Source organism: Erpetoichthys calabaricus, chromosome 3, assembly GCF_900747795.2.
Source record: "Erpetoichthys calabaricus chromosome 3, fErpCal1.3, whole genome shotgun sequence".
Taxonomy (NCBI): Eukaryota; Metazoa; Chordata; class Cladistia; order Polypteriformes; family Polypteridae; genus Erpetoichthys; species Erpetoichthys calabaricus.
In genome coordinates, this window is record NC_041396.2 from 288,945,199 (window position 1) to 288,966,925 (window position 21,727).

The window sequence follows — 21,727 nt, forward strand, 5'->3', positions numbered from 1 at the left end:
GGTGCTATGTGAAATCTTATCATTCCCCTTCAGATAGCATTCACTATGAAAGCTGCTTTATAAAATGAACTTTGCTTGGTGAGTTTATTTAATGAGTTGATGCTATCTATTTTCACAGGTGTTTTTTAAAACCTTTTTATTTTGCTCATTTTTTGAGATGGTAATCCTTCTGAAAGACAATAAGTAACATAAGATCAGAAAGATAATAATAAAAATATTAATAAATATATTTTATATATATATAGCATCTATCCCATACTCAAGGTGCTTCACAGAGTCTCAGAAAGAACACCATTTGCGATATAACATAACACACAAGTTATCCTGAGCATCTGGACAGAGAAGTAAACTGAAAAAGGCTTCAGATTGTTAGGGCAAATGTCTTCCTGTACAAATTAGTTTTAAGTTGTTTTTAAAAGAATGTATTGAGTTAGCTGATTTAATTAATTTAAGGAGGTCATTCTAAAGTCTGGGCGCTATAGAGCTGAAGGCCCGGTCACCCATTGAGTGCAGGTTAGTGCGGGGCACAACAAGGTTACCAGAATCAGAGGACCTTAGTGAGTGAACAGTAGGAGAGTGACGGAGAAGGTCACTCAGGAAGTCCGGTGCCAGGCCATTTAAGGCTTTGTAGGTTATTAACAGAATTTTATATTCAGTCCTGTAAAGTACAGGGAGCCAGTGAAGGTGAAGCAGGATGGCTCTTATATGTTGTCACGTTTGGGTCACAGATTGATTTGCACAGAAACATAGGAAGCTTTAGAGACAGGAACTTTATTCAAACACTGCAAACAAACATGTCTCTTATTCAAAAGTTTAAACGTGCTCCTTGACAAGACGGAAATGCAGTTCCTCTCACAATTAAAAGAATGCAAACATATCTTCCTCTTCAAAGGAGTGCGCGTCAGGAGCAGGGAAGGTCAGAGATAGAGAGAGAGAGAGAAAGGCAAACAATCAATCAAAACTTGACAGGTGCTGTTCGGACTTTTAAGTCTGCGAAGTACCGCATGGATCATGCGATAGATCGGCCGTAAGTAAGCCCAGCAAGCAAGGGAGCAATGTGAAGGTAGTCTTTCAGCGTTTTTTAACCTGTAGGGGTGCGATCAGCCCCCCAGCTCACAATGTTCACTGGTGCAGGTCTTTGCAAGGAGTCTTGCAGAAGAGTTTTGAATCAACTGGAGCTGTAACAGAAGATTGGAATGGGCACCTGCCAGTTGGGAGTTACAATAGTCAATTCAGGATGTGAAAGAAATATGGACACATTTCTCAGCATTACAAAAGGAAAGAATGAACGAACATGGGATATGTTATGAAGGTGGAAGTAAGAAAGCTTCTTAATATGGTGTATGTGGTTGGAATAAGAAAGGGAAGAATCAAAAATTACATCAAGATTATGCAACATGTCTATTATTAATTTGGAACAACTTTTCCAAACAAATCCACCGATGAAAATCCATCTGTTTTAGGTCACTGATGAAATCACAACTAATTTAATTGAACCCTGACGAGCAGTACACAAAAGTCCAATTATGTGGACACCATAAATAAAATTCTTTTATCTACTTTTCGTGTCAATGTTACAGAAATTTCCTTTAATAAACAGCTGAGATTGCCAGAGCATTAGTTCCAATGTACATCCTGTATTACAACAGATCTGTAGGAGCCTGCAAATGGAAACCTCAGCTACACTATAACAAAACTGAATAAATATGGACTTGCATAATCCTATGAAGGCTAGGATAATTTGCATAACATAGCTATAAAACACATTAGTTTGTGTGGATGACCGTAAAAACAATTTTTTCCATCTTTCTTTGTCAGTTTTTGCCATTTCAGGAACATTCTGCATGCATTGGGCATGAGACAGGAAGCAATGCTGGATGGGGCGTCAGGGCCTCCAATAGCCATACTCTGTCATTTGGGGCCAATTAAGTGTCACCAATGAACCTAACATGTTTGCCTTTCACGTTTGGATGAAAAACCTGTATAAAAATAAGTCTAAACCTCCAACCAGAACAAATTATCTGTTATGCTGTTTACATGTGGCTGGCCAGGACATAAAATGTAACCTTTGAATTTACTGCTATGCTTCAGGAAAAATTAACACATTCCTCCTGGTTTTCACCTAAACTATTTTTTGCAACTTTCCCAAGTAGCATACAATCATCCTTTGTTTTATGTAGCACATTTCAAAAGTGAACACCACTCAGACATTTTACAAGTTCAGATTCATACTGTACACTTTGAGCACAGGTAGTACTAGGGTGTTGTACCGTGTTAGCCATTATGAATGTAGAGAAAAGCCAAGCAAAATGACACCTTTTATAGGCTAACTAAAAAGATTACAATATGCAAGCTTTCGAGGCAACTCAGGCCCCTTCTTCAGGCAAGATTGTAAGCACAGGTAGGATAACCTACTTGCTCAGGATCACACAGTGAATCAAAGGTGATGATTGAAGCAGCAATCTTGTGGTTTAAAGTCCAGTTCCACCCATATCCCTGATGTAGTTGCACAAAGTTAAATATAGGTACAACAACCTCATTCCTAATGATCTTTGCATTATATGCTTTTCAAAAGACTGCAAGGCTATTGCAACATAAAGAGCAGGGATTCTCAACTTTTCTTGAGTTAATGTATTCTGAATTACAACTTCATCCATCTGAAGTACAGTATGTCCTACCTATGTAGATCAAAAAAACAATACTTTAAAACCAAATTCTATAGATTCGTCCCCATTTTTGACTCAGTGTACGACCCTCAACAAATCACTTAATTGGTTTGGAATACAATTGTAAAAATATACTTGGAAACAATCACACCTGAAATGATTATTCAACATTCAACAATAATAATTTGTTGACTTTTTTATATACAGTTTTATATACAGGTCTGTATGAGACTTATTTTAAAATCCGCTGTCATCTGTATTTTAAAGATTCTTGTTCCACTCACTAAAATAATTTGCAGATGAAATTCTTGGTATGACAAAGCTTTGGTTTTAAGATAAGTGCTCACTCTTCTAGGAGGAGCCCATTACATATGAAACACAGAAATATCAAACATTTGACAAATGAGAGGAGACCATTTAGTCCTCCAAGCCCATTTGTTAACTAATTGCTAAGATGTCCCAATATCTCATCCAGATTTTTCTTAAAGGTTGTCAAATTTTCTGCTTCAAATCCATAACTTAGTAGTTTGTTCCAGAGTCTCATAACTCTTTGCATAAAGAAGTGCTTCCTGGCTTCACTGTTAATTGAACTTCCTCTTAATTTCCACTTAAGTATGTGATTTACTCTTACACTAATAATAATAATAATTCTTTGGATTTATATAGCGCTTTTCTCACTACTCAAAGCACTCAGCAATTGCAGGTTAAGGGCCTTGCTGAAGGGCCCAACAGAGCAGAGTCCCTATTGGCATTTACGGGATTCGAACCGGCAACCTTCTGATTGCCAGTGCAGATCCCTAGCCTCAGAGCCACCACTCCGCCACTCAACTTTGTCGATATGTCTTTGAGGATCTGAAACAAGTGCATAAGGTCCCCACACAGTCTTATGTATTAAGTATAAACCCGGCCTTAGAGTATCAAGAAAAGCACACAAAGTATAAGGAACTCTGGCCAGGAGAGCCAGCATTTGATACAAAAACTTTTGACAGCAGTACAGAGCCATGAATATACTGTACATTGAATAAGACATATCTCTACCCTGATGGGTGCTGAAATGCATTTGACAACAATTGTAATTGACAACTGAATTATTTAGAATCCTTATTATAATATAGTTGATAAAACACTATGGGTGCTGTGCCAAGTGCCCACTACTGCCATGAGTACAACGTTCCTATTCACTTAGTTTGTCTTTTAACAATGATGCATTTCAACACCGAAAAATCATATGCAAGATTTGCCTTTGTTTTTTAATACTTTAAAATTCCCATTTTTAAAGTATGTTCAATGTTAATTAATACAGGTATTGATTTTGGTTCTCTCAGTTCTTTCATAATACAGCTCATTTTAAAGTGTGAAAACCATCATGAAGTGCTTTTTAAAGAGAACAATAAACACAACACAGATGGAATGTTCAAAACTATCATATTGTGAGTGTGACTACATTACCACTGAACACCATCAGCATCTTCTCTGCTAACATCACAAGTTCAGTAATTCATGTGATCAGAGAAAATGTAACAGGATTTTACCTGCTATGACCCTAAACTGGATTGAGCAGCTTTAATAATGTACATACGAATGTGTGTGTGTGTTTTTGGCACTAATCAAAGCCAGAAAGGTTATTTTATGTTAGAAAAGTTCATATTGTAGATTTTAAAGCCATATGTTATCATTATGATTATAATTACTTTTTAATTTTACTATGGGACTTAGAAAGCTACTCTTCTTGCCAAATATTCCTGTTGGCTAGGAAATGTTCATCATCTCATGAGCCAAAATGAAGTTGGGAGAGACATTAGGAACAGACTGAGTGTGGCAGATAATACTCCACCGGAGAGAGAGAGAATTTAAAGCTGGATGGTAAAATATGCTGACTGGCCAGAAAATGACACGAAAATAGCAAACTTTATTTTTTATAGCACCTTCTTACAGTCATGGGTGTCCGTCGATGCAACAAGGATTCGGTCCAACCATTTGTCTATGCAGGCGTCTTACAGTAAATGTTATCTGAAGGCACAGTTAAAATAGACTGCAGTTGTTTCCTATATTTCTGCGGTGTCAGCAATGGCCGACTGACCTTCTCAAGGTGGTGTTTGATCCTCTCACCTTGTGGTTTTATATAGTGCCTTTCCATAGTAAAAATCATCTCAAAGCCATTTACTGATTCAATAGAATTGCTTCTGTTTATCAGCAGGTCATCAAGTTTACATATATCCAAATAATTCACGCTAAATGGAATCTGTAGTAAAACTAAGTTTTCCTTCGTAAAAATTCACACTAGTGACACAGGAAGAAAGGTATATAGTTCCTGTACAGACCATGCAAAGCCTCAATTGCTTCAAAATGTGTGTTTTCGGGAAGTCTCCAGCATGTCTAATCTTATATTACTCCACCTACACTACTGATTGTTGAATGGGCTGGGGGGTTTAAAGACGACATTTACTTTCAGTACCGAAAATCCCCAAATGCTGGGACTGTACCATTGTAAAATTTGCGCTTTCAGCAGTTTTCTAGTACCAGTATACTGTGTAATCTTACAAGTGATCTTGTGATTTTATATAGTGCCTTCTCACAGTGAACACCTTCCTGGTGCTCTTTACAAATACAATACAGTTGTGTACATATTTAGAGAATTGAGCGCACTGTCACTATTCGAAGTTGAGCTTGAAGTCGCCAACTAGTTGTACAATGCATGAGAAGAACGTGAAAAATTGTACGTAGACATTGATTGAGCCATGTTCTAAACACTTTGTGAGACTGCACTTAACCACCCCACCATCATTTGCACTTCAACTTGTACCATGCCTTCTAGTTATACAACAGACGGGGGAAAGTGCAAGCTCTACACAGTCACTTAGTGGGCTTGGATCTTTCCACAGCACAGTATGAGATAGCAACTAACTAGCATATCACATTTTGAACTATGCTACAGAATTTTACAAGACACATAGAAAACATGCGAACTTCATAGCATTTGTGTTGGGATTTGAACCCAAGATTATGTGAGATAATACCTAACTATCCATCCATCCATCCATTTTCCAACCCGCTGAATCCGAACACAGGGTCACGGGGGTCTGCTGGAGCCAATCCCAGCCAACACAGGGCACAAGGCAGGAAACAATCCTGGGCAGGGTGCCAACCCACCGCAGGACACACACAAACACACCCACACACCAAGCACACACTAGGGCCAATTTAGAATCGCCAATCCACCTAACCTGCATGCCTTTGGACTGTGGGAGGAAACCGGAGCGCCCGGAGGAAACCCACGCAGACACGGGGAGAACATGCAAACTCCACGCAGGGAGGACCCGGGAAGCGAACCCAGGTCCCCAGATCACCCAACTGCGAGGCAGCAGCGCTACCCACTGCGCCACCGTGCCGCCAATACCTAACTAACGCATCATCATTTGGACTTAAACTTGAACAATGCTTCCACGTTACACAAGACAAAAAGATAATATGCAGACTCCAAACTGACATTAATCAGGCCGGGATTTAAACTTGGGATTCTGGAGTCAAGAGGAAGCAGCACAAAACACAGCCGTAATGTGTCACCTGAAACAAGAAGGGTGATATGGGCACTGCAATGAAAAGGCTCTATACAAAATACATTTTCACTTGTTATTGGTGGGGTTTATGACTCTGCAGGTTTCACTCCTCTTTTATTTTTATGCAGATTACTCTCAACTGCTCTTGGTATATCTATGCCCCTCGTATGATTTATTTTATCCCAGTGGCTAACAGTCTAAGGAAGTGCTAATAGTGACACATTGGTAGCAGATTGACTCTTTCCTGGAATTGAAGGGTGTCAAAAGTGTACTGCTTAGCAAGTTCACTTTTTGTCTCTCAAGCTAACATTTGCTTTAGTTCTAAGAATCTGACTTCCTGAGCAGCTTAAATGTCACAACAAACACCTGCCAACAACAAAAAAGGGATATTGTCATAGGTGAATCTTCATTTTTAGATATGAGAGGATGCTGAATGATGCAAATGCCTACGATTCAAACATTTAGAAAAAACCCCAGTAAGTAGGAAAAAAGATAAAATTCTGGTTCATGGTAAACTCTACAAAACATGTTTATGGATCAGTTTATAACAAAACACACTCGCATTAATTTAATCCAATTAAAAAGTAAAGTGATCCAAAGCCTCACAGAAGCACTGGTTACAATGCTGCTTCCATCCATCCAGGTATCCCTGAACAGAGTGCCTGCCCATCTCGGTGCTCATACACAAATACCTCCAACATATGTACAATTTGGAATTGCCTGCTAACATAACCTGTACATCTTTGGGGATGGGGGGGTTTGGGGGGGGGGGGGGGCGGGGGGGGGGGGGGGGGAATCCACAGAAAAATAGGGAGATACAGTAATTCAAGCTTCACATAGAAAACAATCATAGGTGGGATTCATATACAGAACCCTGGAACCAAGAAGCTACAATGCAAATCACTGAATCAATGTGCTTCTTGGGTGTTTCTGTTTATTACAATAATTCATAAAGCACCATTTAGCATCATCATAGAAGGAAACTGAAAAATGATCAGTAACATTTCTCCAGTAATTTTAGGCACAGGCTCAATTATTACAGAGGTCAGTAACTTCCAGAAAAGCTTTGTCGGTAAATTTTTACAGGGCTTCCTCAAAATGACGCCTTGCTCAGTATGACATAATCTGGAATGATGATTCACATTGCTAACCACAGACAGCTTTGGCTGACTCCTTCTCCTCTCTTCCTTGGAAAGGAGGTGAAGTGCTAGAAAGTGAATTGTGTCAGACTGAAGTGAAACAGAGTCTCCTCCACCTTATGTGCTCGTTGTCAGAAATGTCTTTCCAAATACAGTAAGACTTTTGATGATAAAGTTCAGCACTGTTATTCTTGTGTACAATTAGCATTTTAACTGTTTGTAGTTACAAGTAACAGAATTAGCTGTTAGTGAAGAATTTAGCCTCCTCTCTGTCCTAGAAAACAGAGTTGGGGGTCTTTCCAACTGTAGGAGTCAGCAGTTCTTAACAAATTCAACATGTTGGTCATCAGAGTGAGTAGTCACTCTTAGTTTAAAGTTTAAGGAGTCACAGAACTTGTAAATGTTTAAGGATCCTGTCTCCTTCATCACAGAATAGCTACCAGACACTTTGCAACATCTCACCCATTGGCAGCAGGCAATTCTTAACAAATTCAATTCCCCAATACATCAAAGTCATTATTCATTCTTTCTAAGTTACATTTTGCAGGCAGGAGTTCAGAAGCTAATGAATTGGTAATGCATGCAAAATTCAGTGCCCCTCACCACAGCAGACCTTCAGAAGTATAAGGCACATCAACCATTTCTGATGATAGCAACACCTAAAAAAAATTAAAATTGCAGTCCAGTAAGGGTGCCAGTACATTTAAATGATCCTTTACACACGGAATAATTAACCATGAAGAATTCAAAACCTTGGCTCAACTAAGTTCACAGATAAAAAATCAGTAATTACTGAACAACCAAGTCCCCCTTTTCCAGCAAGTTACAACACAAAACAGTATGCCTTTCATCATCCCTGTGAGACACTGTTTGATTTCACGGAGTTTCTGTTGTTCCAGAAGAGTTGGTTACTTTCAACCTATCACTTTTAAAGTTAGCCACTGATATCATCAACCTGGGACCATATGTATATGATTTCACATCCTTTCTAATACAGATTTTAAAAACTGAAATAATGAAATATGTTTTTCCACACAGGTGGGGGGATTCTAGTCACATTTTTATGAATGAAAAAGTTTATTTTTCCTTGGAATGGTGGAAATTTGCGAGTCTGTTCATTCACTTCCTATTTTATGATATCAGATTGTGACTTTAAAGTTTGTTGGCTGAAGGTGAATGACTGTCCTGGAATGACAACTTGAACATGGTGTCAGAAACAACATAAACAAAATGACATCCACCTTGAGAACACCATATATGATACTAGAGTCTGTAACCATTCAGATATGTCACATATGCTCCTATGTGAGAATATATATGTGTGTGTATGTGCACAACCCATGTCCTGAGATGCATTGGCACTCTATCCAGTGCTGGTTCCTACTTTGTGCCCAGTGCTACTGGGATAGGCTGCAATCCTGAACAGAAATAGTATGAGCAAGTGTAAAAATATTTGAATGCACAAACATCAAAATAAAGCAAAGCCCATTCATAGTCATACTAAACAAGATTGAGTCTTAGCAGGTATTGAATCAGCAAGCAATAAGGAGGAATTAGAATTATCGATAAATTAGTTGATTAGTGGTATGGCTTACAACGTAGAAATATTGAAACTATGGCACTGAAGGAATAAAGCACACTAAGATAGTGTTTACTATTGAAAAGCACTATATAACATGATACAGCTGCTTGTTCAGCCTATAGCAATGGTCTCTGTTGGTGATGTGGAGCAAAATATTTTTCATGAAAAAATATAAAATCTGTTGAATTTTAGGTGTAGTTTATGCAAAGTCACTAAATAACATGGGGGGCATAATATAATTGTCAACCCATAGTGTCCATTACAGATTTTAAGCACAAACAATGAAACCATATGTTTTAAAATGTGTTGCCTTCCAAGATGCTTTCCATCTAATAAGTGCCTTTTATCTATAAAATACTGAAGCAGAAAGGGTAAGGACTCCAACTCACCAAAACCTCACACATGCCAGCTTCTCACACTGCTTTCTCACTTGCAAGGCAAAATATTTGGTTTGTTTTTTTTTAGAGGGAGCCTACACTTTATCTCAAAAGTTATCTTTTAAACTTGATGCCATACTGATAGAAAATGGGTTGACAAGCACAGTGCTAGTGCCTTTAACACACATTTAGTTTAGCTACAAAATATCAGTAGCAGACTTGAATTGCTCTACCCAAAATTAGCCAGAAGAATTGAAATTTAATTTATTAATGTACTGCTTATGGATGGTGTCCACATATAGTTTTCCAAAAACTGGTTTTGAACCTGTGCTGTCACTGCTACCCTATTTTGGGACCTAAGATATTCAATTATACTAAAAAGAACCATCACTCCCACAAAAAAAGTTTTGCAAAACCATACAGTTTCATGACCAGCAAAATTTAGACCATTGACGCAAGAGGAAAGGTACTTACTATACAGTATATAAAAACCTTTTTCCCTTAAATTTTTCATCTCATCTGCAAACCTTGTGATAAAGCCAACAGACACTACAATTCCCATCAAGCAGCAGTAGTCAGCAAAATCTGAAAGGATCTCAAAGACCAAAGCGGTATTATTTTTTCTTAACCACTGTAGATTACAACTGCATTGCCTCACTGGATTATAGATGTGTATGGGAGTACATCTTTTTGCTTGATCATGGGTTTAGCCCAGTTGCACTCCACTGTTTATTTTCATCCATCCATCCATTGTCTCCCGCTTATCCGAGGTCGGGTCGCGGGGGCAGCAGCTTGAGCAGAGATGCCCAGACTTCCCTCTCCCCGGCCACTTCTTCTAGCTCTTCCGGGAGAATCCCAAGGCGTTCCCAGGCCAGTCGAGAGACGTAGTCCCTCCAGCGTGTCCTGGGTCTTCCCCGGGGCCTCCTCCCGGTTGGACGTGCCTGGAACACCTCACCAGGGAGGCGTCCAGGAGGCATCCTGATCAGATGCCCGAGCCACCTCATCTGACTCCTCTCAATGCAGAGGAGCAGCGGCTCTACTCTGAGCCCCTCCCGGATGACTGAGCTTCTCACCCTATCTTTAAGGGAAAGCCCAGACACCCTGCGGAGGAAACTCATTTCAGCCGCTTGTATTCGCGATCTCGTTCTTTCGGTCACTACCCATAGCTCATGACCATAGGTGAGGGTAGGAACATAGATCGACTGGTAAATTGAGAGCTTCGCCTTGCGGCTCAGCTCCTTTTTCACCACGACAGACCGATGCAACGCCCGCATTTCTGCGGATGCCGCACCGATCCGCCTGTCGATCTCACGCTCCATTCTTCCCTCACTCGTGAACAAGACCCCGAGATACTTGAACTCCTCCACTTGGGGCAGGATCTCGCTACCAACCCTGAGAGGGCACTCCACCCTTTTCCGGTTGAGGACCATGGTCTCGGATTTGGAGGTGCTGATTCTCATCCCAGCCGCTTCACACTCGGCTGTTTATTTTCATCTGGACCTTTTTGAGTTATTTACTGGTCCAAAAGGGATACAGAGTGTTTCCAAACCTTTAGGAAGTAATATTCATTAGTTTTAACCCCAAAAAGCTTTTTAGAAGATTTTGTGTTTAAAGATAGCAAAATCGCAGGTAAAATTAATTTTAGCATACAATTTAATGAAACTGACACAAAATAAGAATTGACTGGATCACTCATAACTACATATCACCAGGGTACAAAACACCGGTTACCGTAACATGTTGCACTACTTAACCAACAAGCACATCACTAATTGAGAGGCACCAATAACTCTAAAGAGCACAAGTCTGGAATCAGGGAGAAAAATCAAAGTAAAAACCAATGGTAGCATTTCAAAAACAGACTTCGGGGCGCAGGGTTTGAACCTGGGACACTGTAGCTGTGAGGCAGCGATGCTAACTACTATATCACTCAGAACTTTGTTTACATCAATAATTTTAAACACAGAACATTTTGGGATATATTTATTCTGTATAAAGTTTAGTTCACTTTGTTTTTGCATGGTGTTCTTCATGGAGTACGGGGTTAAACAGCTGTAAAGAAAATAGAAAAGTTCCCCTTCTATGCTCCAGCAAGACCTCTTCACCACAGGAACCACGGTGTTGAGGCTTAAGATCCAGAAATACATTGCTTTACAGGTTTAAAATAGAAATAAAAACAATTAATCATTATTAAAGGCTGTGGGTTAGTTTCTATTTTTTATTTTAACAAAGTATCCTTTTTGGAAAGAGATGGTGTGTGGTTGAATGCAGACTGATATTTGGATGTATGAATAACCTGAAGTTTTTCTTCTTTTTGGCTCAAACTACCTAAGATATTAGAATCTCGGAAAATTATTAACCCTTTAATCACCAATAATTAACCAGTGATTGACATGCCCAGCTAAACAGTTTATAAATTATGTACAGTAACAACATTATTGCACCTCCTGGCAAACAAATGACAAGGTCATGACTGAGAATCACGTAATCATCCAAAATGATGACAAAACAGAGATAGTGTTGATGATATACTCCATGATTACATAAACAATATACTTAAATCTATGCCACCAAGCCTCCTTTCTATCCAAAATGAAAGTATGATATAAAACGCAAGAAATTGTTGCTCAGAACTAGAACCCACTTCAAACCACCTACCCAAAGAGGTGCCCAGTCATCTTATGAGGCTTGTGCTCACCATACGGGCATGGTCTCTCTCTCTCTCAGTTTCACTTCCATTCACTGAAAGTTTCACACCTACAGTATGCCTCACCTGAACGTGCCAGTGACAATCCTCCATAGCTTTATTCATATGTTCCATGGCAAAACAATACCCCACGCAGGTCTCTCCAAGGGTCAAGCACCAAGCTCACTGAGGCTCCTACCATATCCACATCTTCTACCACAACTGTTATCCATAAACTCTGTACTAAAGCATCCCTACTCCACCTGTTCTATCTGCAAGTCCACAGCCAATTTAGCACAGAACTCAATAGCCAATAGCAAGCCCTCCTTAGCCCATTCATGAGCTCACTGCCAACACATAACCCCGGCATGAGGTCAGTCTATTCACTCACTGAAGAGCCAGCTCATCTAGACCTATGGGTCAAGTGCCAAGTATCAATCACTGAAACATTTTGTGACATAACCTCTTCCCCCCCACACCCTACACCATCCAGCTCTCTGAGCTCTATCCATAGATCCACTTACCCACCACCTCTATTCAGGAGAACAAAACCCAGTCAACATTTTCCAAAATGTTGCAAAAATTGTAACTGAGGGTATCTATGGCACCATGGATTCAAGCTAACAGAATGTTAGGTTATATAGCACGGTGTGTAGAGTACAAGTCTAAGGAGGTTCTGCTCAACTTTATAACACACTGGTGAAGCCTCATCTGGAGTTCTGTGTGCAGTTTTGGTCTCCAGGATACAAAAATGACACAGCAGTGTTAGAAAAAGTCCAGAGAAGAGCAACCAGGATGATTCCAGGGCTACAGGGAATGAGTCCTGAGCTGATCCTTTTCAGTTTAAGCAAAAGAATATTAAGAGGAGACACGACTGACGTGTTTAAAATTATGAAGTGAATTAGTCCAGTGGACCAAGATTGTGACTTGATCAAGAACACAGGGAGACAGTTGGAAACTTGTTAAGGGTAAATTTTGCACAAACACTAGGACGTTTTTCTTTACACTGAGAAACATAGATACTTGGAATAAGCTACCAGGTAGCGTGGTAGACAGTAAGACTTTAGGGACTTTAAATACTCAACTAGATGTTTTTTTAGAAGAATTAAGTGGACAGGACAGGCGAGCTTTGTTGGACTGAATCGCCTGTTTTCTTATAGATTGTTCTAATGTTCAGTACCAAACATATGGTTGCCTATCCATGGATTCAGTGCCAAGCCAGCAGCCCCAGTGATTCCAGTGACAATCCTAACCGTTAATGCAACACCTCACTTTGCTTCCTCACCTCAACAGCAGGTCTGACCAGGAGTCCAGAGCTGAGCCTATTCCGTTGCAAAGTATCTGTGGGAACCATGCCAAGCCAATACTCCCCAAAATGTATAGTGACAATGTTAACCAAGTCTATCCACAGGTTACTCTCTCAATTCTACTTGTGGTGTCATGCCAAAATCACCACTCACTATCTCTATCCATGGGTCCTGTGCCAATCCAACATTCCCCTCAAGGTCTAATAACAAAAGTGTCCCAAAGCTATACCTCATGGCTATACTCTTGGCATCACCCAGCTTTGTCCATGAATCTTTTGCCAAAATGACCACTTGCTGCCTTTACCTAGGAGTTTAGTACCAGGATATAATTCTACAAAATGCCCAATGAATATTCTCACCAAGTCTATTCACAGGGCATATGTTAACCCTACTTAGCTGCATCTACGGGGGTCCAATGCAAAAACGATCACCTGCAAGTCCATCTATTAGTTCAGTGCCTTGTGGTACAGCGGGTCCACAGCTCCCATTCTAAGGCTAATTTTAAAATAATTAATCACTACGCTCTCAACTTAGCAAGGGGGACGTGGTGGTTGTGTGGCTGAAGCAGCTCCCGGGATGATTCGTGATGTGGCCGTTTCTCACGTAAGTGCACAGGTGAGAAACCGTTCGCATCCGTGATTGTTCTCGGGGCTGCTGATTTGCCACAACTGCCACGTCTCTTAATAAATAGAAGCGCGAGGCGGCTAAGGGGAGGAAAGACTGAAAGAAACAGAGGTTGCAGGAGGAGGCAGGAAGCAGTGGAGAGAGAGAGAAAGCCGGTGCGGGAGAGCGAGCGACTGCAGGTTCGTGTGCAGCTGAACAGTGAGCCTGGGTGTTGGGCCGACACCCGGGGAGTAGTCATAGTGGTCATTCCCTCCGAGTTTATAGCGAACAGCGGGAGTGACCGGAAGGCGGATGACTCTCCGCGGAAGGCAGCGGGAGTCGGTACTTGGGGTGTGTATTCCCCAGCTTGGGCGCCCTGGTTGCTGTGGAACCCAAGTCGCTGTCTGGAGGAGCCTACCGGAGCCAGGGGTCGGTGAGGTGATCCAAACAGCTGAAGCAGGCAGAGAGAAGGTCAGCTGAATGTAGGTTGACTCCCCTGTCGAGAAGCCCAGATGGCAGAAGCAGGGGAGCTGCCAGAGGAAAGGAGACACCGGGCTTGTTTTGATTTAAAAGACTGCTTTCTGCATGGTTTTAACCTCGTTGTTTTAAAGATTTTTCCTAATGGATTTTAACCTCCACGATTGTTTTTTCACTTGCTTTTTACGGATTATTTATTTAATGAAGACTTTTTGAATTACTGCAGTTTATTTAATTTGAACACTGTTTCTTTTTGATTATTGTTTTAAATAAAAGCACTTTGCACTTTTTATACCATCCCCTTGCTCGATTGTTGTGCCTCACTGCGAGCTCATCGGTGACATTACCGACAGTGTTGGGTTCAACGGCTCCCGTACAGAAGATGGGAGCATGGAGTCGAACCCGCATCATCACATGCCTAGTCAGTACTCCACAGTCGGACCCGTGACAACCCACCTTGGTTTTGGTACCAAGTAAAACAAACCTTGAATCCAGTGCCAAGCAGGTTGCATTATAATAGCACATCTAACAAAACTTGCATAGCTAAGCTCATGGCACCATTTAAAAGACCATCTTCCTAATCCTTCATTAACGCACAATGGCCCCCTAGATGGAATACATTAGGCACACCCTCAACGATTTAGCAACAGCAGGTATACACAAACCTGTGCCAATACAGTTTAAAAGAGGGTGGAAGGTATCTTTTCTCCTCCACAACTAAGCCCCTTCTCCCACTTGAAGCTCAAGATCTACAGCCTTTCTGTAAAGCCCTCCTTGCCTGTCTAGCCAGTCTTCATAAATGACCCAAAAGGCCTTTGTGTGTCCTCAGGTACCATCTAGATAATCATCAAAAAGTTAGCCTTACTGTACAAGGCAAGGAGGAAAGATTTTTAAGGAGGTGTGGATTTGTATGATTGCTTATCGATGGCAGATGGAGAGGTAGGGGAGGAGCGCCTGAACACCCCTCCAGGCTGCTGCTAAAGAGAAATTATCAAGCATGCAAAAGTGAGAAATGCTGGTTGCACATTAGAAGCTCCCCACATCCCAGGACCCAAGAGGGCACCTATTCCAAAGGAACTTACCTTCCAGTGTCTACTTCATTCTTCTCCCCACTGCCTTCGCCGAATATTTCCACTCCCCACCAAATGGACAATTTTATTATGCGATCTCTCTGCTGTTTGTCAGAGTCCTGTGACTCTGATAGTTAGGATTGAAGCTGTTGGTTAATGTTTAACATTCCATGCATTTCCAGGGCGACTGATTTAGAAGGGGCTCAAGGCAGAGTACATTTCCTGAGCCCTGCCACCTTCTGCATGGAATACATCAATCTTTTAATTTAGAGGTAGGCACCTCTGCATTTATCGCAGTTGGCACTCAATGGCATCATGGGGGAAGTTAGTAGAAGGGCACAGCTCAACAGTACATTTTTTTCCAGCCACATTGCACCAACTCAAGAAATGCCACGGAACATGAAAGGCAAAGTACAAGGCTGAGGTGGGGATGAGTAACAGGAGAGGGTGGGGTATCCTGTACAATCAATACTGGAGGCCTTTGACCCCTCCAATTTACCAAAGACAATTTCTTCACAATGTGTAGGAAATATCAACATGGTGCTTTTACCTCAGAGACTAGTTTATGGAGAGGATAAACAGGCATCTGTCAAAATGGGATTTGAGGTTGGCTGGGTGCCCAAATCTACATGATACATGCCAGCTTTCTTAGAATTTATCAGCACGGGTATTTACTTATTTACTAACTTATGGAAACTTTGACCTGAACGTAATCAATCCGCTGTCCACTTGAGATCCCCTTTACCAGTTCTGCATCAGATAAAGTTGGTTTAACCCCTAATATGCTGGTTCTGATAGTACAGTGAAGATTATAAATAAGACGGCTATCCTGTACATGCACCTGCAGCTACAGATAAGGCATAACAGGACTGTAATCATTCAAAAACTTTCAGCAGGTGGCAGAGAAAAATGTCTCACATCCACAGGTGTCCTTTTCAACCACAAGATGAGTTACAGGACACAAATGTATAAAGGCAAAAATATGCGGGTGAGACTGGTCAATAATGCTATCGTGGGCTGCATCAGGAGTGGGCAGGAGGAGGAGAATAGGAACCTAATCAAGGACTTTGTTACATGGTGCGACTCAAACCACCTACAACTAAACACCAGAAAAGCCAAAGAGCTGGTGGTGGATTTTAGGAGGCCCAGGCCCCTGACGGACCCCAAGATTATCAGAGGTAACTGTGTGCAGAGGGTACAGACCTATAAATACCTGGGAGTGCAGCTGGATGATAAACTGGACTGGACTGCCAATACTGCAGTCTGTGCAAGGGAGGACAGAGCCGACTATACTTCCTTAGAAGGCTGGCGTCCTTCAACATCTGCAATAAGATGCTGCAGATGTTCTATCAGATGGTTGTGGCGAGCGCCCTCTTCTACGTGGTGGTGTGCTAGGGAGGCAGCATAAAGAAGAGGGACGCCTCATGTCTGGACAAACTGGCGAGGAAGGTAGGCTCTATTGTGGGCACGGAGCTGGACAATTTTGACATCTGTGGCTGAGCGACGGGCACTGAGCAGGCTCCTGTCAATCATGGAGAATCCACTGCATCCACTGAACAGTATCATCTCCAGACAGAGGAGCAGCTTCAGCGACAGACTGCTGTCACCGTCCTGCTCCACTGACAGACTGAGGAGATCGTTCCTCCCCCACACTATGCGTCTCTTCAGTTCCATCCTGGGGGGTAAACGTTAACATTATACAATGTTATTGACTGTTATACCTGCCTCACACTCTCCAACTTGCATTTTTTAACTTGCACTGTGCTTTTATCACTCTTTAATTAATATTGTTTTTATCAGTATGCTGCTGCTGGAGTATGTGAATTTCCCCTTGGGGATTAATAAAGTATCTATCTATCTATCTATCTATCTATCTATCTATCTATCTATCTATCTATCTATCTATCTATCTATCTATCTATCTATCTATCTATCTATCTAATCTTAAACAGTTAACTGTAGTAGGACAATGTGTTCGACAATGTATAAAAACGGAAGAATTGACTAATTGAAATCAACTTGCCTTCAGGTTTTGCCAGTTCTCTGAGCCTGCTGTTGTGAAAGATATTCTTATACAAATACATTGAATGGAACTGATCTCTCACAAAGTACAGGAATTCATTCCAAGGTTCTCCAGTTCCACTGCTGACTCCATAAGCAGGCTGATGATAAAAATCAGATTATAGCCAGGTTTCATTCCATTTCTCATCTTACTTACTTACGTAAAAAGAATTGGGATTCTTTCCCCCCTTTTTTCTTTGTTCGCTTCTAACTTTTTCAGATTCAGTATATTTGGTTACCATACCATTAACAATAAACAATAACTGACAATTCTAAAATGATATAGTGTGAGTGAAAGTTGGGGTCTGGGTGTTTGCTCCTTGGAATAAGTTAGTATCTCATTCTGACTGAGTAAGGTCCTTCCTTGTGTCCTATGTTTCTCATAAGGCCTGTCCAGGTGATGATCTCCGACAGTCCAGTCCCAAAATAACAGGAATTAATATAATTATCACTTTTTTATTTCTATTATTTAATGACCTACAAAAGCTCATTCATGCTTTTGTCATGTCTTGTTTGGATTATTGTAATGACCTGTATTTCACGGAATCCCGCACGACACTGTCTCACCTGCACATAGTGCAGAATGCAGCTGCTAGATTTTTGACCAGCAGCAAAAAATGGGATCATATCGCTCCGGTGATGGCCTCTCTTCATAGGCTCCCTGTTAGTTACAGGGTGTATTTTAAGATTTTAGTGTTTGTTTTTAAAGCCCTACATGGGTAAGCTCCACCATGCTTAGCTGATAGTCTTGTTGCACATTTGTTGGCCTGGCAGCCGAGGTCTTCAAATCAGCTATTGCTTGCTGTCCCATGTGCATGGTTGATGCTAAGGGGCGATTGTGCCTTTGCGGTAGCTGGTCCCAAATTTTAGAACATTTTGACCCTTGTAATAAGGTTGGCTCCCACACTTCATATGTTTAAGTTTCTGGTAAAAGCACTTTTATTCACTTGCTTTTTAGCTTATCAGTTTAAATCTGTCTATTTATATTTTATAATGTGTTCATCTTATGTATGTATTTTAGTTTACATAATTTTATATGAGCTATTTATGTGTGTGTCTTGATACATGTGGGTTCATGTATGTATATTTTATTAATAATTCATTATCTGGCTTTTATTTCTTACTGTTCGCTCTTATTCTATGTAAAGCACTTTGTCAATTTTAGTTGTTTTACATGTGCTACATAAATAAAACCTAAACCTGAACCTGAACCTATTATTACTACTACTTCTTCATTTTTTTAATGCAGATTTTCCAAAACAGCATCTGTAAAGGTCTTATCAGATTTTTTTTTTTTATTTAAACAAGCCAATTCTTCTATTATTCAGTTCAGGATTGGTTCCTTCCTCACACTTTATGCTACTGACCATGAATTAGATTAAGCATGTTTCATATTATTACTATTATTATTATTATTATTATTATTATTATTATTATTATTGCCTTTACCTTGTAAGCCTTAAATGATCAGTAAATAAAAACATTTAACCATCCTGGGCTAAAATAGTAAAACAGCTTACTCAGAGTCACACTGTGAATTGGCATCCTTGTGGTTTAGAGTTCAGTGCTTTAACCACATTAACACAGTGCCTTTAATTTTCAATTCCATCTCTTTCCCTGATTCTCTTTACATATTTCCTCCGTTTTAAAAAATCACATTCTTATAACATTCTTCCTGGCTACCACTTTTATTTTCATTGATCTTTTTTTAATTTTTCATCATTATTTCTCTAAATAAACACGAAAAAACTAATTTAAAAAAGTCAGGCAATGTAAAGAATCACAAGAGTTATTTCTCGTGGTTAATTAACATTTAAACTTTTATGATATTTGAGAACTAAAAAGTGTTCAGCACACTTTATTTTTGTATGAAAGGTTAATCGCTTATTTGAAAATAGCATATTAATGGCCTATATGTCTAAAAATGTTTGGATAAATGTTTATATATGTGGTGGTCTGGGTCGACTCCATGCTCTCTGTTGAATTTGGGAGCCTCTTGAACCCGAACCTTCGATAGTTATGTACCAAGATAAGCCGGGCAAATAGTACACACACATGCAGCCAAGGGTTAGGTGTAAAAGTGTTCAGTGCTTTTATTTAAGTCATTCAAAAACAGTGTTCAAATAGTGCAGTGTTCCATCCATAATAAACAGTCAATAAATAAATAATCTGTAAAACTAGTGTTCATGTGGAGATTAAAATCCATCAAATAAATATATTCCATTATAGAATGGTTTTAATAGTTTACTTTCAAATAATGCAAAGAGTATGTGACACGTGTTTCTCCCTAATTCTGGGCTCATCAGGCATACGCACTCACTGCATTCCCTCTCGGGAATCGAATCTCTATCGTCAGCGCCAGAGTTGAAGCCCCTAACGTTGCGGTCAGCAAGTCGGCTAACATCCGCCATGTGCCGTCTTTCAGTTGCGAGAAGCAGATCATAGAATGGTTGAAACTGTTGCCCTTAACGTTGCGCTACGGCGTGTGGTTCGTTTATACCTCGTGTCTTCTCATTAAACTTTTATCTCGCGAATATGTTATTGCAATCCGCAGCGGGAGCGTTTCTATAAACTTAATTTAAACTTACGTTTTACACCGTGCTTTGTTTCCCTTATGAACATGCTTGTATGCTTCACTCGCTCGCTTCTTATTGTTTCGCTCCCTTCTCAATTGTTTAATGAATTTTTTGTTCTTCGCTGTTTGCGGCTCTTCCTTCATTTCTCCCTACTGAGTTCACAGTCTTTTCACGTGATTACATGGGAGGCGTGATGACGTGACACTCAACTCCGCCTCACACGGCCATCGAGCTGCCGTCCATTACAGTATATTGGCAAAAAAGAGGTTCCTGTTATGACCATTACGCGTTGAATTTCGAAATGAAACCTGCCTAACTTTTGTAAGTAAGCTGTAAGAAATCAGCCTGCCAAATTTTAGCCTTCCACCTACACGGGAAGTTGGACAATTAGTGATGAGTGAGTGAGTGAGTGAGTGAGTGAGTGAGTGAGTGAGTGAGTGAGTGAGTGAGTGAGTGAGTGAGTGAGTCAGGGCTTTGCCTTTTATTAATTAGTATAGATAAGTGCAACTGACTACTAAAAACGGTAAATTTGCAGGGGTGCTGGTTTCAAACTCACGACCTCTGGATTATAAATCAGCAGTTCTCACCGCTGCACCACGGAAGCGGTCATAATATACTTGCACCTTTTGTGAAAGTGTTTATTTGATATTTGGCCATCAGCCTTCACACATTATACAGTTCATATTTACATTTTGTCATTTATTACTAAAACATAAAAAAGTTTCTGTTTTAATGATGTATTTACATAGATTGTTATGGACAACAGAGCGCACATGAAATTATTTACTCTGTACAACTCTAGGTAGCTTACTCCCAGATAATCAAGGCTTGAACTGGAAGAACTTCTTGCCCGTTCTGCGGCGCAGGGGGAGGAATGGCATAGCAGGCAGCTTGGGCTTATCGACACATTTACAAGACAAAAGACGCTGACGGAGAGGTGTGAAGGGATTTAAGGTGGGCCGGATTTAAGAGTTTTTGCGTAGGCTGTGGTAATTCTAGTGTTAAATTACCTATAGCTCGCAAACTGTTTGACCAATTGACCTGAAATTTGGTACACATATACTACGTGATGTCTATTACCCGCTTTAGGAGTGATGATTGACCTCCAAGGTTATTTCTCTTTTTATTTTTAATTTATTTTAATGTAGAATCAACTCTAGGCAGCGACCAGCTGGGTGCAGTGTGGTGCATGCATATGGGCGCCGTTCTCATCCCTACCACCTTCACTGTCACTTCCCCTATATCTTCATATCTTAAATCATTCTTGAGGCAGATTGAAGACTTAAGTACCAGCTTAAGTGAAAAATTAAAGAAAACATACTAAGTAATTGCAACACAAACACTGATTGACGGTAATCAGTTTTAACATGAAAAGATGCAGCGATTTTGTGAAGGTTTGGCAAAAACATAGAAATATGCAGCTTTCCCACTATAATTTACCATGTGGCTCATTTCTGCTTACTATGAGTGATGGTTAATCTGTCTGGTTTTCTTCACTATCATCATGATTTTCATTCTTCTATTCCCAATATTCTGTTTATTTAGGCTGTTATTTACTAGCTGTTATGAGCACACTATTTTTAAGAAGTTCTTAGCCTTTCAGTATCATTTTCCCAGGTGTCTCCT

At 40.4% G+C, this 21,727-nt stretch overlaps 2 protein-coding genes across 5 annotated transcripts in view; one reads left to right on the plus strand and one right to left on the minus strand.

Annotated features, from left to right (window-relative positions):
- slc48a1a (solute carrier family 48 member 1a) overlaps window positions 1–21,727 on the plus strand; it is a 1,064,469-nt gene that overhangs the window by 855,888 nt on the left and 186,854 nt on the right. The window lies entirely within an intron of this gene.
- The window catches only part of LOC114644657 (vitamin D3 receptor A), a 177,549-nt gene that overhangs the window by 75,651 nt on the left and 80,171 nt on the right, over window positions 1–21,727 (minus strand). The window contains exon 1 of one of the 4 annotated variants that reach the window (XM_028792702.2): window positions 15,477–15,612. The exons of the other annotated variants lie outside the window; for them this stretch is intronic. The gene's annotated coding sequence lies outside the window, so the exon portion shown is untranslated. Of the gene's footprint in view, window positions 1–15,476; window positions 15,613–21,727 lie in introns of those variants that run through there. 4 annotated transcript variants of the gene reach the window in all.